We start from the raw sequence: 11,906 nt of genomic DNA, 5'->3' as shown, positions 1-11,906 counted from the left end.
GGCACACTTGCTTGGTTTGCTTAGCTGAGCAGAACAAACAATCAGATAAGCTGACTGGAGCATATTCAAAGTCTTTCATTGAAATAAAATAATAAAGCCAGATCCACAAGAGTATGCTGCACATTGACACCAGACATGTAAGAAAAGGAAAGTGTGATTTATTATCACATTTATATTATAGGCAACAGTATATCAAGAGCAGTAGTGGAAGAATGCTTCTGTATCAGTTCCCAGCTTCATGCTCTTTTCAGGTCCATCACTGAAACAGAAATAGAAAAATGCCAATGACCTGAAGGTTCCAATAGCACTGGAAAAACTGTACAACAAGCAGCACTCTACAGTGCTATTGTAGCTGCACACACCCCACAATGGATTTTAGCTCTTTTCTACAACTGACTGGCTAAGCTACGAGAAAGCAAAAAGACCATGGGGTGTTTGCTTTCACGTAAAAGGCATATATATATGCACTTCTGGAGGAACTGCCAAAACTAGACTATTGTTTAGACTACTGTTCCACGGAGGAGAAGTGTGGAGAAAACTGAATTTGTAAGCAAAGGAATGGTGTAGTGTGTCCTGGTCTTTTATCTCCGATTTGTCTTATAGATGACATCATATTGCAAGGGCTGTCAAATCAATCCTCATACTTGCAGGCATAACTTAATTATCAACTGGAGTTAAGAATCTGTACCTTTGGGAAGAACACTGCAAACTAGATCAATTTATAAAACAGATACCTCTGTCTCCAAAAATAAAGTTCTAACCCTGAAAAGGGAACTCATTTTACATGGGATTCTGTTATTTTGGGCTGTAGACTGTCTGAAAGACAATGATTTTTGTGCATAGTTTTTTTTCTAAACGGAACCCTCTTACACTTCCCTGGGGATCTTCAGACTCACACGTTATCACCACTAATAAAGTTTCTGACACTGCAACATAATCAATATTACTAATGATGACACATGAGCCAGAATACAATCCAGCTCACACTGCTATTTTTGTGGTGACACTGCAGAGCTAACAGGAGCAAAAAACACTTGCTTTTGTCACTACCCTTACGTATGGCTGCAGAAGGTCACACAACAGATATCCCACAGTATGAAGCACAGCAAATCAGCCAGGCATACCATTTCACATTAATTCTTTTTCTTCCTATCATCTTACATGGATATGCATACATGCATGCAGGGTGGACTGTTACAGCTACTGTAGCTCATGTACAACAGCTCTGCAGTTACATCATGCTCTAATGATGCTCTAATTGGGGAAAGACATACAAAAAACTAGAACTCTTGGTTCCAAAATGATACCTTTTATTAGACCAACTGGAAAATGGCAAGAAAACTGTCCTTTTCTGCAAGCTTTCGGGATCAAAGTCCCTTCGTCAGGCTCTGGGAAAAGTGTAGATGGTACAAGATGGTAAAATGTCCCCATAGGTAGGAAATAAACTTCACTTTTACACAGAGGGAGCTGAAGATGGAAGTCTGTCCCTCTGGGTCCATGAAAGTGTCTTTGTGAGCTGTGTTGATTAGCTCTTTGATGTGCTGATCAGGTAGAATTCCTTCCCTGGCGGTGTCAGATGGCAGGCAGGGAGGCAAAAAAACTTCCTTGTTGGGGGAAAGACTCTTTTCCCTCATGTTTTACCTTACGGGCCATCTGAGATACAGTGGGCACTTAGCAGAGGATTTGTGCCTCACACCATATCTTGCCTTCCTCAATAGTATTAGACAATGGCCACTGAGAGATGCAATTCAGTATGCCACATCATGGCATGGAATATGGGTGAATATGCCCTCCATATTAATGTCAATCTCTCTTATAAACCACGTGTTACACAGGGATGTTTCAGGCTTAACAAGTGGGTATTATTACCCTTGAAAGGATATGCATTTTTCTTCATTCCTCTTTCCCATATTATGCTTTTAGGTATAAAATGTGCTTTGTTTTGTGCCTTTAGACAATACTTTTCCCATATCCAATAAAGATCTTTTGCACCTTTAGGTACAATGGAACTAATACAGCTCTATGCAGTTAAAAATGAAAAGTAATTAAATCTGAATCTGCTCTAAAGTGTGAATCATTTCTCATAGACCTTCATTGTGTCTTCTGGGATAGAGCTGTGACACACAATAAAACTATTCAAGGCATATGAGTAAGCACAGGATGCTGCTAATTAAAACCCTCTCTTGGTGGGAATGCCAGATCAAAGGCTCTGGCTAGGCTCCAGGTACTATATAGAGTCCACTTTGTCTCCAGTTTCTTTTGACTTAGAATTTAACCACTACCCCAGGTTCCATCCAAGGGCTAAATCTGACCATGAGAACTGCCACCTGCAGCTGAATAGAGACAGAGCTACTACCATTTTGCAGACCAAAGGAAGTTTGTTTGCCGGAACGAAAGCTGGATTCTCTCTTCTCTCTCAGGTTTTTCTCTAGTTTTCATCCACACAACCTGCAAGTAGATTTGCTTGTACCTTGGAGCAGGGGACTTATCCAAGGACTATTCTCACGTGTTAAAAATGATGGTATATTTACATTGAGGTAGCAGCATGCCTTGGCCAGGATTTTCCTCAGCGACTCTTTCTTATCTGTGTCTGTTCAAACACTCAAAACCTTGAAATATACTAGGAAGACTGGTCCAAGACAACTTTCCATGGCCAGTCTTAAGACTTGGCAATCTGGGGCCTAAAAATGGGATGGAGTGGGCCAGGCATGCTCAAGAACATCCTGACTGGAACATGCTCCCCATTTCCATCATAACTTGTCTTGTCCTTGTTTTCTCCCTCCTGGATTCATACAAATGCTTTTTATGAAGCATCTGTTACACTCATAGCAGTACCACATGCCACAATCAAAATGATTTTCTCTGCCAATATATTAGACAAGATGCCCTTCTCATCCTCAATAGTTTCAGCCTCCATGCCCTTGTGCTTTCTCTGGCACTGCCTTTCCCAACCTATAAACTTCCCTTAATCAACTCTTTTTGAATGACCAGTTGCTTCCTTGAAGCTCAAATGGAAAAGTAATAGATAAAGTGCCAGTACACCTTATTCCACCACGAATTACTTTACTAAGTGACTAGCCCAGATATCTTCAAAATCCTTTACAGAAGTTGAGGTCTCTATAGATCAACTATATCTTACTGTCCTTCTAGAACAACTTTGAAAAGGTACACTAAGCACACCAAGGCACATATACGTTAATGGCCTTGCTAAATTCACTTGTAAAATGTTGGAGTATAATTGATTTGTATGTACAATCCTTATATTTGCACGTGTAAAGCAATTGTACATGCAAATGAGAATTCTTGGATATCCAGAAACTATGCCAACAAATATTATGCATACATTTTTTAAACATCATTAAAAATTAACCTTAACCTTCATATGTTCCCATGGGGTAATTTCCTACCCCAGATGCATATTTTGTGCAATATCTTAAAGTTAATTAATTCTAAAAAAAAATATTTTTAGGACATTGTCACTGGCACCGCAGTGCACAATATCCCCAAAGAATAGCCAGTTTACATGAATGCTTTGCTCTCTGTGGATGAAAAACTGCCCAGGGTAACCTGTTACCATAGGCGTGAATGTGTTTTTCCATGTGGGGTAACAACTTATCCTAAGCCCATGTTAATGCATTGTGCATTACCCCAATGCAATTTCTATATAAATGAAAGACCTAGACCTGTTTGGCCACTTTGGGGGGATGCCTCTGAAAGGTGAGCATTCATTCACACCTCATTCATGTCCACTTCAGGTATCCATGGTAACTAATGGATGGCCATCCTCTACTCTGCTTTTGCAGAAGATGTGGTAATCCCTTTTGCTAACCACTTTGTTTGCAGGCTGCAAAGTCATCAAAACACTCTGCCCTTTGCCAAAAAAACCCTCAAAAATCCCTTTGTCACACCCAAATCCACCTCTGCTCTCTTTTCTTACGGCAAAACTCTGGCCTTACCTGCCCCTTTCATAACATAGAAGCTAATTTGCCCTGTGTTTGTTGGAAATAAGGACATGGAGCAAAGGGACAGCAGAGAAGAAATAGAGCAACATCATACTGCATACAGCATACACTATAGCGTCCTCTTCAATGGTAAGGGCTTAACACCCCCATGCCTCTTTTACCTGCTCTCAGTAAGCCCCTGCATGTATGGTTTCCAAACAGAATCTACCCACATTTGGCTTGCCTTCAAAGGGTGGATGCTGGTTTCTGGCTTCTGTGCCCAGGAAGAAAGGGTGCTACCTGCGCTACCATAGGGCAGGGCGAAATTGCTTCTGTGACAGCATAGGTGGACAGACTTGTCTTTGATTGTTATTTATATGCATTCAGCAGTAATCACTTTTTTCTTTTTTTTCTGCAGTCCAGGATGAGAAGGCAGCGCATATTCAGTGCTGAAGCCTATCTTACACAGGTAACAAGGGATGACAGTGACACATTCACTGATGAAATCTTATCCCAAGGCAATGAGGATGCTGACTTTGTTCCAAACATGGGAGATTGTTCAGGGCAAGAAGATCATGTATCTATGGAAGCTTCATCCAGCTCAGATGAGGAGGAGTTACTGCAGAAGTGATACCAACACTTCCAGTGGGAAAGGGAAGAGGACCAGCCCAGGGCTGCCGTGGAAGACCAAGGATAGCTACAGCAGGATGTGGAGCAAAACCACTGCCTCCACTCCCAGAAAACATTACAGATGATGACACCTTTAGAGGAAGGAGTGGCAGAGTGTGGGAAAAAAGTCCACAGCTAATACATCATTGGAGAACAGCCAAGGACATAGTCCATGAAAGTGCTGGGACAACAAGAAATAAAGACACAGTGGTGGAAATGTTCCACCTGTTTCTCTCACAAGATATCCTGACTGTTATCATAAGAGAAACAAACAGAGGCAGAAAGACGTTTCAGGGAGTGGAATGATAGCCATTCTAAAAATAGAAAGGAGTGGAAAAAGCTGGATGAAACAGAGCTGAAAGCCTATTTTGGCCTCCTACTACATGAGTGGTCTATACCACTCTCTGTGCCCGTCTATCGCCTCCAGCTCAACTGGGGCTTGCATCATCCATCCCTCCGACGCCACTTTCTCAACAGGTTGATGTGATAAATTCTCTTTCTCTGAGTGAGTTCTGTCCAGAGCACTACATAGTTGACGGGGCCCATATGCCTCATCACTCGGCATGGTCCCTGCCACCGGGATAACAGCTTGTGCAGGTTGTCGGGTAGTAGCACTAACACCCAGTCCCCTTCCCACAGTTCTCATTCTGTGGCATATACATCGTAATGCTATTTCTGTCTCCCTTGGCTTCGTCCCAGGTTCTCTTGTGCTATGGCCTGGGGTTTTCTGAGTCTTTTGCAGAAATCTAAAATGGCTTGGGGCCAGGCCACATCCTTCATTTCTGCTTCCCACCCCTTATCAGGTCTACATATCAGGTCCAGGACCCCTCATGGGCTGTGGCCATAGAGCAGCTTGAATGGAGCATAGCCTGCGGAGGCCTGAAGTACCTCTCTCATCAAGAAGAGGAGGGAGGGTATCATGGTGTCCCATCCCCTGGGGTTACCCTGTATGCAGGTCCTTATCATCCCCTTCAGCATTCTGTTGAAGCGCTCCACCAAGCCATCCATCTGAGGATGGTAGATGGATGTCCTCAGCTGCTTTGTTTTCAAGGTGCTACATATCCACTGTAGGCTTTTGGATATAAAGGTCTTACCTTGGTTGGTAAGGATCTCCCGGAGAATTCTGACCCATGCGATCCACTTCATGAGGGCACTAACTATTGCAGGTGCGGTGACTGAGCACAGAGGAACTGCATCAGGGAACCAAGTAGTATAATCAATGATTACCAGAATGAACTGGTGGCTGGACTGGCTGTGGGGGAATGGCCCCACTATGTCCAGTGCAATCCTATGGAAAGGTCACCCTACAGCTGGCAAAGGCACCAGCAGGGTCTTGGTGGGTCTCATCCCCCTGGTCTTCTGCCACTCAGGGCCTTCCACACAATACCATTCCACCATTTTATAGAGGCTGGACCAGAAGACCCACTGGTTCAACTGGGCTTCTGTCTTGTCCCTCCCCAAGTGTCCCCCCGTCAGGGTGGTATGGGCCACCCATAGTAGGTTGCCCCAATACTTCTGTGGGACTAGGACCTGCTGTCTCTCACACCCATCTTCCTTATCTTCCACCCTGTACAGGATACCCATTCTTACCTTGCAACAAGGGCTTCAACACACCTTCTTGGGGTCCACCACCTTCCCTTCCTGCTTGGCTAACTGCATCTGCCAGATGTTGCAAAAAAGTGACTTCTGTTTTTGTTCTTCCCGGAAGTACCCATCCCCAGTGATCTGCTTCATGTCAAAGTCATCTCCATCCTCATCTTTGGGGGCACCAAAGCACACCGTTTCTGGGTCATTCTGCCACTCTCCTCCATTCCTCCTTAGGACCCATGTGACCACTTCCATTAGATGCAGCCAGTAGACCCCCAGGAGCATGGGGCAGGGGAGAGTCTCCGCTAGTCCCATTGCAATTTCCTCTGTGTGGCCCATCACTGATAGCCGAAGCTGCTGGCTCTCACAGGTATATGAGGCCCCACAGATGGAGACCATGCTCACTGGGGTCTTGGGGCTCCCCAGTTGTATGGGGACAAGATCCACCTGAATCATGGACTGGGAACAGCCCATATCAACAACCACAGGGATGATTGTGTCGCCTACTTTGGCTTCATCCACGGGCTTGTTCTGTCACCCTGGGCCTTTATGCCAGCCGAAGCTACAGTCCATTTTTTCATCATGTGGACTGTCTAGTGTCATCTTGGTTTGAGATTTGTGTGGGCAGAATCTGGACACATGCCCCTTTTCTCCACATCAGTAGAATGTTATCTCCCTGGTGTCCCAGCCCCAAGACTCACGGTTCATAGCTCTGGTTTCCTCTCCTTTCTTTCCTTTGTTGGGCCCTTCCAGGCATATTCCAGTCCTGGTCCCTTGGAGGTGCTCCTTCCTGGGTCCTTCCCCGTCTGCCTCCATGGCAACGTAGTCTTCTGCCAGACACAGGGCCTCCTCCACGGTTTTCAGTTGGTGCCACCTCATCCAGTGCTGGGTGTTGCCCCCGAGGTCAGTCAAGAAGTGCTCTAGGACTATAAAGTCCACCACCTCTTCTATGGACCATGTCTCAGGCTGGAGCCACCGCTCCACCAGGTCCCTCAGGTTCTGGGCAAGCAGGCATGGGCGTAATCCCACTGTCCCCCTTCAGGCCCAGAACTTCTGGCAGTAGGACTTGGCGGATAGTATCACCTCCTTTAATTTCCTGTAGTCTCAGGCCTCAATTCGGATGAGTGCACGGTAAGCAGCTTGGGCGGGGCCAATGAGGAGGGGCCCTCTTTGTGTCACCCAGCTGCTTGGGTCCCATTTGTGGCCATGGCTGTCCTCTCGAAGGCCTTCAGGTATGCCTCTACATTGTCCTGGGGGGTCATTCTGGGGAACCAGTTGCCTTCCCCCTCCCTCCCTTGGGACACCTGTTGGGCCTCGATTTTCTCACATGAGTCCTGCTGCCGGGAGAACAGCCGGATCCTTGCCTTGGCTTCTTGGGTTCGTACTCAGACTATCTCCTCCAGCTGCACTTGCTGGCCCTGCAGCAGTTGTAAAGTGATATTGTGTGCCTGTTGCCAGTCAGTCGGGGTTTGAACGTCCATGGGATCCATGACTTTCCAGTTCTTCCCCCATCAGGCTGGGTTCCTGGCCAATGCACCAGTTAGCGAACTTGGCAGATGCATGCCCACAATCTCCCCTCAGGGTCTCGCCTGCCACAACTTTGAAGATGGGAAAAAATGGTTAGCTGCCAACACCTGAGGGGTTAGATTTCAACCCCTGAGCACCAGAGACCACCCAGGAGTTAATTAACAAGGTGTGAAGCTTTATTGGACTTGGCTACAGTTGCTAATTGCTGCTCCCAATTACCTAATCAACTAAGAAGCCAGGAGGACGCCAGTCCCTTAATTGTCCAGTTAACTCAGGAAGTGGGGAGAATGCCGCTCCGCCCCAATCACTATCTCTTGACTACCGCATGCACTCTAGGGCTTACATGATCTCGGGGCTTTCCTGGGGTGATCCCCTGATCCCTGTGGGTCCTGCCAGTCCCCATCTACTCTCTGTTGGGTAAATGTTCCCCAGCTCTCCCCATTTCTTCCAATCTGGTGCTTGATCGCTGGGGTTCTTCTCTCACTGTGCTGCTGCTCCCTGAGTCTCTTTCTTCTTCTCTGGTGCCCTGAGGGCAGAGTCCCTGTCCTCCCATCCTGCCTTTTGAGCATGGCAGCATCCTAATTACGCTAATCTATCCCTGGTGTCCTAAACTTTCACTGCTGTGGTCCTGGTTCCTCTGGCTGTCCAGGGCCCAGGTTTATCTAGTAACGGGGCTTCGGCTTGAACCCGTTACAGAAGTAATTGTTAGTTTGAAAACAGGGTGAATGGCAGACTTAGCAAATTGTTCATTCACATTTTGAAACTTTAACAAAAGTTGAAATTTTCTTCATAATTCTAGTTAAATAATATTTTGAGTTCAAATCATCATAAATACTCTTTCAAACAATCTGTAGGTTTAAGAAATAGTTTTTGGTACAAATATACTGTTGTTACTGGTTCCATTTTGTTCATGCGGGTGTGGTAACAAGTTACCCCATGAGAACAACAATGGTTACAGTTTCATGAGAACAGGTGAGGGTTAAAAATTTACTTCTTGTATTCTTGCCTGAAAAATAAACCCCACCACACCTGCTTATAGCATGCTTACTGAGCCACATTATTGTTTCCCAATTACCTGTCCTCTGCCACCAACTTTCCAAGTAATACAAAGTACACAGAGTCAAATATCTAAGAGGCATCAATCCAGCTACCACATGAGAGAGTCTAAAATTACTGCCTTCTGCTTTTCTTTTCTTCCTTCCTTTTGGGCACCTCTGATTTGATGCATGTAAAAAGTCAGTTATGAAAATCAAGGAAATAATGGGTGTTAGACATCAAATTAACATACATACTTTGCTAATTCTTTCTGAGTGCATCTACACATGCATATTAATGTGGTACAATAAACTCCAGTGCAATGGGCACTGCGTGCACCAGGGACCACAGCATGTTAAACTGGACCAGAGCAGCCCTGACTGGCAAGGGATCCAGAGTGTTAGCTTGCCAGCCCAGGGCTGCTCCAGTCCAGATCAACATGCTGTGGAAGGGCTGGCTGGGGCACAAGAGTGCTCCAGTGTGAGGCTAGCCAGCAGGTAGCCCCCACACTGGAGCACCCTCATGTACCAGGGCATCTACAGCATCTACACATACAGGACTGCAGATTAAAAAACTCTGCAACAGGATAGTACTTGTATTTACAAGTACTACCCTACTGCAGAATTTATTAGTTTACTCCAGCCCAATAGCCCTGCATGTGTAGATGCCAAGACATTTATTGTGGAGCTAAATAGTCTACTCCACAGTAAACACACTCAGTACCTAAGCATCTTTGAAAATAAGGCCCTGAGTATCTCCAAGTATATGAAACTCCTATCATGGCAAACTGTGTTCAAACAAATATAGCTGCACATGCAGAAAGATGGCATGATTATTTTTAGAAGAATGTTTGTTGTATATTGGCATCCACGTGGATTCTGATCATTTATTCTCCAAAAGGATATTTATGCAGTTTGTCTTTAAGTTTGCCACCCAATAACAATACCATTAATGCATCAAAGTTGGTGCAGACTGAAATATTTCTATAGAATTTGGCTTTACTGCAAGGCTCTGCAGTTATTTACTGTTGTGTCAGGAGAGAGAGAATTTGGCGCTTATTATTGAACACTGTGCAGACAATTGGATGGTGTGATGGAAAATCATAAGAAATTCTCTATTCCTCAAGCTGTCTTTCATAGTTGCAGCTTTGATGCAGAGTTGTTTGATAATGTGGCAGGACCCCATCTGACTAGGGATTTAAAAAATAGTCAGACAGCGCTGATCAGGTGTTTTTTTCCAATCAGTAGCTCTGGGAACCATCATGAATGTTGAAAGAAAATAAACCTTTCCCATTGGCTAATGGAATTTTGACCTTGGGCCCCACATATAATGGCAGCCAGAACAGTGGTCCCAGCCCTGACAGTAGGGCTCAAAGTATTATTGCACTTGGTCTTTATTTTTCCCCGGTCTCTTTAGGTTGCTGCTACTGGCAAACCCCCATGGAAAGCCATATGGGACACATTCCCACAAGTGGGCATTCCCTGGAGATAAATAGCAGCAGCACATATTATTGCTGCTGCTCGCTATCACCAGGGAATGTCCTTACACATGCACTCTGGCACATGGCAAGTTGCCCCAGCTGGGGTAGGAAATGTTGAGGCTAGCACCTGGGCTGGCCCCAGCAGCCTTACCTGGAGTCCTGGGGGCCTCCCAGGGCTCCAGCAGTGGCAATCTGGGCATGCAAAGCCTCACAGGCAGCTGGAGCATGGCTCTTGCAGGCCAAGCTGCAGTTTTTGGTGGGGCATGCTGCCACCACATGCACCACCCTGCTTTTTTCTGGTGTGGGGTTTTTTTACATCAGGATTTCCTGATTAAAAAAAAAAATGCTGCACTGCAAATTAACAGCATTGTGAATGCCTGCATATGTGGTGTGTGTGGTTTGCAGCACCACAGGTGGGCCAGCAACACTGCAAACCACACGCACACACTCATGGGGATGTGCCCATGGGTTCATGAACAAGTATTCAGCAGATTCAGGACCCTTGATTCATTTACTGGGGAATTTTATTATGAGATGTTGCTGATCTGCATACTATATCTTCCAATGACAAGTCAGGGTACTTGTACATGGGCTTTGCAACCCCATTGCTTATCCTCTTTTTTCATTGATCTTCCTATAGGCAAAACAGGGGGTTTCATGGACTTGCGTCAGTGGCAGATTTATCCTATCATGTGCAATCAATTAAAAATAACCTGCTCAGAGTTTTGAAAAGTCTAATGAATATAGTGAATATAGCTCTGAGAACAATTGAAATTTAGATGAAGCAACAAGCCAAAATAATTTTTTTAATTGTTTTTTTTTTTCTCAGCAGAAACAAAAAACAAGAGTTTGGGGTTAAATGAAACAGTTCATTTTATCCTTTTTGATAAAAATCAAGATGTTTAATTTTGCTCTAGATATTCTTAATGCTTAACAAATGTATAATGTAAACATTTTAAAATAAAAGTCAGGTTGAAGAGAAAGTGAGATGTTCTGGTCCAGCTTTACAGAAAAGCCCTTTTTCAATTCCTGTTCTCCCAAAATAAAATTTCATCACAATCAGCATGATCCAATAGGAAAGCACAGTTCCAATGAAGCAGTATTTTACCAAAGACAATTTTCCATCAAAATATTTTCAAACAGCTCAAATGAGCAGTGAGTACTTGATGTTATTCTGTCTGGATGGTGCCCTTCTCTCAGACCAGAAGAACTGCCTCTCCAGCATATTTTGTAGGCTTCAACTCAGTTGTATTGCTGTGAACATGCCTTCAGTTATCAACTGAGCCCTTGTCAAGGACAGAAGTGAATTTGAAAATGGTCTTTTATTCCAAATATCTTAACAGGATATTTTCTTATGTTAGGGGTCACAACAAATTTGTGTAGACATTAGAGTAGGGAAAAATTCCTGACAATGACTCTACACATTGCAACTGGAAGTACTTCTGGCCCAAGTGGTTTTTGAGATGGTTTACAACTTCTCCCTGAGAAAAGAACATCAGGATAATTATTATTAAGTCCCAACTAAGTGGTCCGGTACATTGTTCTTTTTCTGACCTGATGCCATGTTCATGACCGATGCTTGTTTATTTGTGTAAATAAAGCAGTGACTTTGGCCTGCCTCTGATGGCGTGATTCTCGAGTCAATGATGAAATGGGACAAGGGGAGG

Source organism: Alligator sinensis, unplaced genomic scaffold, assembly GCF_000455745.1.
Source record: "Alligator sinensis unplaced genomic scaffold, ASM45574v1 scaffold305_1, whole genome shotgun sequence".
In the NCBI taxonomy this organism is placed as follows: Eukaryota; Metazoa; Chordata; order Crocodylia; family Alligatoridae; genus Alligator; species Alligator sinensis.
This window is presented reverse-complemented; position numbering follows the sequence as displayed.